The sequence below is a fragment of the Prunus avium genome, chromosome 4 (assembly GCF_965620075.1).
Source record: "Prunus avium chromosome 4, drPruAviu1.hap1.1, whole genome shotgun sequence".
Taxonomy (NCBI): Eukaryota; Viridiplantae; Streptophyta; class Magnoliopsida; order Rosales; family Rosaceae; genus Prunus; species Prunus avium.
The window spans coordinates 12,398,441-12,404,440 of NC_142287.1; the positions used below are offsets into that span (position 1 = coordinate 12,398,441).

The 6,000-nt window shown below is 35.8% G+C and overlaps 1 pseudogene; it reads right to left on the reverse strand.

Moving 5' to 3' along the window:
* Positions 1–2,843: 2,843 nt before the first annotated feature.
* Positions 2,844–4,822, reverse strand: LOC110773419 (uncharacterized; annotated as a pseudogene).
* Between the last annotated feature and the right edge of the window lie 1,178 nt (positions 4,823–6,000).

The following is a 6,000-nucleotide window of genomic DNA, read 5'->3' on the forward strand; positions in this document are numbered from 1 at the left end:
GGCAGATTTTTGGAGCGTCATGTTGCCGTGTGGGACCTATGGGACGCAAATAGGGACTTTTTGGACAATTGGAGATTTTTGTCTTGTTTTGATGCTAACAGTGCGTATGTCATAGTTTTGGAGTTGTTTGGATGAGATTTGATCGCTTTGGACCCTGGGTTGGTTTGAAGGGCATTTTCATCATTTGAACGCGAAATCTTGGATTTGCGCGAGGTTGAGGATAAGGTTGAAGACGTGGTTGGTCATGAATTTTTTGGAATTGTCAGTGACTTTCGGGAGTCACATGTGTGGTGCGTCTCGAGTGATGTGTGCCTCGATTTGCATGCCAATGCACGATGAGATGAGTTGGGAGCTCTTTTTTTTTGGAGTTTTGTTCTAAGTTGAAATATGTACTTTGAGTCTGTATTGACATTGTAGTTCGGAATAGGTTGTATTGTATTATGGAAAGAAAAAAAATTCATGGTACATTTGTTGAAGATTCCAAGCTTCGCATCCCGTATCGGTTTGTTTGTAATAACTCGAGGGTTATTTTTTATTGAAAATTCGAGGGCTATTAGAATTTTATATTTTTACTTTTGGAACACTCACAACACACACATTCTCAAAGCCTATTCTAGGGCTTTGACAATTTCAATTAAACAACCCAACTACCATCTTAGCTGATAATTTTAATATTTTGGCACATATCTAAAGTTTTGTATCAGATTATTTTCCTCATTTAACATGTATGAGTTAAAGCATCAGACTTAATGGTCGACTTACAATTTTTTCTGCTTTTTTAGTTTGCAATTGTATTTTTGTAGATGGGCATTTTATCACCCGTATTTTTCTAGACGTGCGTCCAAATAGTTTATGCGCGATAAAAGAAAAAAATAAACTATTGAGACGCATATCTAGAAAAAGAAACTGTTGAGACGCACGTCTAGAAAAATATGGGTGATAAAATACCCATCTACAAAAATACAATTGCAAACTTAAAAAAGAGAAAAATTGTAAGTTGAGCGTAGCGTGCGTGAAGGAAAAAAGCCTCTAGCACGCTCGGGATCGCGTGCAAGGCGGCTAGTGAACGATTAAGTTCGCCCAATAAATGATGGTTACGTATTGCCACATCAAATTTTATATATTAAATTGATAAAATTTATGATCAAAACTTGTTTGTGAACCAAACAAAACTACATGACTAAATATGCCAAAGTTCTCTATAAAACAAAATATGCCAAATTCTATGAAAAAAAATATCCCGAATTTGAAATGACATGGAAAATAAATCAAACTACGAAAACCAAAAATATTCAAGTAAATATAAATCATTTTGCTCATTATATAAATCATATTAACTAATTCTTAGTCTAGTGGTATTTCTCTTTTGACAACGTAATCGTATTTCTCTTTTTCTCTAAATGATTGTCTTAAAAATTTTCTTTTATCATCTGTATTTTTCTAGACATGCGTCTCAACAGTTTCTTATTTCAATATCTCGTGTGTGATTATTGGCGCATATTTTTTATAGACATGCGTTGTAACTTTATTTTATTTTTTTCTAACTTTTAAAATGGATGTCTATAAAAATTACACGTCATTACTCACATGCGGGAGGCCTTTTTTCAATCTCTCGGGCTACCCACAACTTACAATTTAAAAAAAAAACAATTGTACTTTTCTAGACAGGCATTTTAATTCAGGCAAGCAAAAAAAATCATCTACAATGCCTGTCTAGAAAAATATAATTTCTTAATAGAAAAAATTGTAAGTAGCACATAGTTCGAGAGATAAAAAAAAAAGTCACCTGCATGCACGGGAGAGCTTGCAGACAAGCTAGTTGTTGAAAGGTATAACCAAAACAGAATTTAAAAGTATAAATTAAAATTGGAAGATATAGAAACATAATAGATTCAAACATACCTTCAAATATCTTGTTCTGATCTCTGAGAGTGAATCTTCATAAGAAAAAAAAGAAGAAGAAAAGAATGAGGAAATAGTAACAGAGAAACAGAAAATAATTAACACCATTACAAATAGATCAAAATGAAACATAATAATAGAAAATTAATCCTTCAAATCTCTTATTTTGATCTCCGAGAGTAAATTTTCATGCGAAAAAAATAAGGCATATTAAATCAAATGACCGAGTAATAGAGAAACAGAAAATAATTAACACCATCACAAATAGAACACAAAGAAAAATATGATATATTCATATTTAGATCGGTACACTAAATACGAAGTTATATCAGGTTTGATAAGAGGTTATTTCCTTTTGCGCGAACCATTGCTTGATGGGCTTAGAGAGTTAGTCAAGTCGGCCCTTGGTGATGAGTAGAGACGACTTGACCTAGCCCTATATAAGCTTAAGACTCTGCTCTCATCACATACATTCTCTAACCCTAATCTCATCATAAAGAGAGAGTTGAAACAGTTTTTGAGAAAAAGCAGAAGTCTTGAGCGGTTTGTGTCTTTTGCTAGAGTTGCTGTTGCTGCGATTGAATGAGTTCGGAGATCGTGTACTCAAGGAAGATGATGCCAGGTATATCTTTTATGCTATGTTGCACCGATACAGATATGGGTACGGCAATACGATACGATACGATACGTTGATACGGCAAATCTCCAAAAAGTAGGATATGGGTACGACACCGATACGACGATTAAAATAATATATATTAAAAAAATATATATAAATTGAAAAATTGAAAATTGATATTTCATCCATAATAAGTTCAAAACACATAACTTCATTCAAATCTCCATAAACAAAGCACAAATTAAACAAAACACACAAAATACAATATCCATAAACAAAGCACAAATTAAAACATTAGAAATCACTTCTCAAAGCTCTAACTTCATTCATCATGGTTGAATATGATGGCTTCTAAGTCCAGTTCATCAAAAGAGAGGTTTGCAATCTCAAGCACTCCGGCATTTTCCAAATCCATGGAATCAAATGCATCTCCTCCAACATCCCACATATGAGTTTCCCCTTCTTTATATTCGGGCCTTTTCCTTGAAAGGAGACGAAGATTGCTATGCACAAATACTAAATCTTTCGCTATTTCCAGTGTTATCTTGTTCCTCTTAATAGAGTGAATGAAGTTGTAAGTGCTCCAATTTCTTTCACAACATGAGGAGGAAGAAGGATGTCCAAGTAGCTTCAATGCTATGGTTTGAAGTTTTGGTGTGGAAGCTCCATAGATAACCCACCATTTTACCGGAGCCATGAAACCTCTATCCTTCATAGAGTCCATACTCGAAAAATCTTCAATACATGCCGAAAAAGAGGCATACTCCTCATTAACCGTTCTTCTCTCCACCTCATTAGGAAAGAATCTCTCAATACATTTCTTCCTCTCCCTTGTAATCTCAATGTCTTTATGTGGAGCACAACGATTAGGAGCCATATCAAGTCATTCCTTGCAATAATACCTAGAAGTACATGATAAGAATTATAAAATTATAATGATAAACACAAGGAGAAATTTACTAAAGTAAAGACTTACTTAGGATTTAGAGAGTGTGCCAAGCAATGGAGTGGTGTGTAACTCTTGGTCCATCGGTCCACCAAAATTTCATGCACCACATTGAAGAACATTGACTCTTGATTGAGTTGCTTGCGCTCCTTTCAATATATAATTGTCTTCACTTTTTCTATCATACTATCCCACCACTCATAAATCAAGTGAAGACAAGGCATATCCGTGTCACTCAACCTAAGCATCTCATATATTGGAGAAGTAAAGTTAAGTATGTAATCAATGTCCTCCCAAAAGCACTCATCCAATATTTTTTCCTTCACCGTCCTTGCTTTTACCACATCATCCTCTTTATAAATGTCTCATTGCTCACTAATAACCATTTGCTCTAAGCCTTGTTTCACTTGCTTAAATCTTTTAAGCATCACAATTGTAGAAGCAAAACGTGTCTCAGCAACGAAGAGCAACTTCAACTTACAATGATCATTATACATTGACAACCTCATATTATGGTTCATAATAAAATTCTTAATAAACCATGCATCACTTGAGATTGTTGAAATCCAACTACATTGCTCATACACTTCCGGATGTCTTAGCACGGGTGAGCATATGTTCTTCAAAGCAAGATTAAGGGTATGAACCACACATGGTGTCCAAAAGATGTGCTTAAACTTTGCCTCAACAATATGTCCGGCCGCCTTACAAAGCGGAGCATTGTCGGTGACCACTTGAACCATATTTTGAGGACCTATTTCCCGAATTGATTCAATAAGTAAGTTCGCCATGAAAAATTTATCCTTACACTCACCTTCACAATTTATTGCCTTCAAGAACATAGGCCCACTTTCACAAACGGCCATGATATTAATGAGAGGTCTTCTTTGTGCATCCGACCACCCATCACTACAAACACTTACCCCTTTATTTTGCCATGCCCTTTTCATTGGTTGCAAACACTCCTTAATGTTATTCTTCTCTTTTTGGAGAAGTGTAGTTCTCAACATATTGTAACCGGGAGGGTGGTAACCCGAAAGTGTTTTACTACAAGCGATTCTAAAGGCATTCACATAATGGGGATTCCTTGCAAATTGAAATGACAAGCCGCTCGTGTAAAACATTCTTGCAATCTCACCATCTAATTGTTCTCTAAGATTATTGTTAAATGCTTTCTCAATAGGATTAGCCTTCCTCTTCTTTGGGTCACTACTTGTGGTGCCACACCAATTTGAACCTACACCCAAACCACTACTTGAACCTCCTTGACTTGAAGTGTTGGAGGTGGGTAAGGGTACATCTCTAAGTTGTGCCATTTTAACCCTCAATTCCGCTTCTTCCACTACTTTCTCCATCTCCATCAAATGAGAATTTGTAACTTTAGTGCAACAAGCAACTCCATTGCCTTTGAGTTTTAACAAGTGGCTCTTCACTCTAAAGTATGATCCTTTGAAAGTTTTTTGGCAATAGTTGCATTGGAAAGAAGTATTGCCACCGGCTTTACCGTCTTTGTCAAGCTTCTTGACATATTTTCATAAAGGAGTATTATCATTCTCCTCATGCTCCCCATTATTATTACTAGCATTCCCATCACAAGAACTATTACCCACACTACTCATTTCCTGTAAATCAAATTATATACCCAAATCACTTCATAAACTAATTAAATTATATACCCAAATCAACAACAATTCCAACCACACAAAACTTATTAAATAATATAGTAAACAACCCATATAACAACAACTGGCCGCAGCTTATTAAAAAGAAAGGAGAACCCAAATCAAATCAACAACAATTCCAACCACACAACTTATTAAATTATATACCCAAGTTCCAAACCCATATAAGAACAGCAGATTATTCAAAGAAAGAAGAAGAAACCTTGAGCTGCGTATGAATCTGAGTAGCGATAAAGCTGCTGCAACGGCGCTGGTTGAGAAAGCTGGGTGCGACTGGGTGAGTTATTCCCTTCCTTCTTCCTTCTTCCTCCTTCTTCCTTCTTCCTCCTTCCTTCTTCTTCTTCTTCTATTTGGTTGGTGTTTGTCTGAATGAAACCCAAGACCTAGCCTCTCTCTCGACTTAAGCAGTCTGAAATTCTATGTTTTATTTTTACATTTTAACCCCAAATACTAAATAACTTTCAAAATTACCCCCAAAGTTTCCAAATATTTTCATTTTTACCCCCAGACGTATCGGTGCTGTATCTAGATCGTATCATGACCATATCAAGGACGTATCGAGGACGTATCGGAAAGTCAACATATCATAAAAGTCTACGATACGCCACGTGACGTATCGGAAAGTCAACATATCATAAAAGTCTACGATACGCCACGTGGCATATCGGATACGCATCGGTGCCGTATCGGATACGCGCATACCCCCAAAAAGTGGCGTATCGGTGCAACATAGCTTTTATGTATTTCAGGTTGTGTGAAAGATCATGAATACTTATATAGAAATTCTAACAGTTGGTATCAAAGCACATGGTTACTCACACACATTGAAATTGTTTTCAAGCATGCCTATT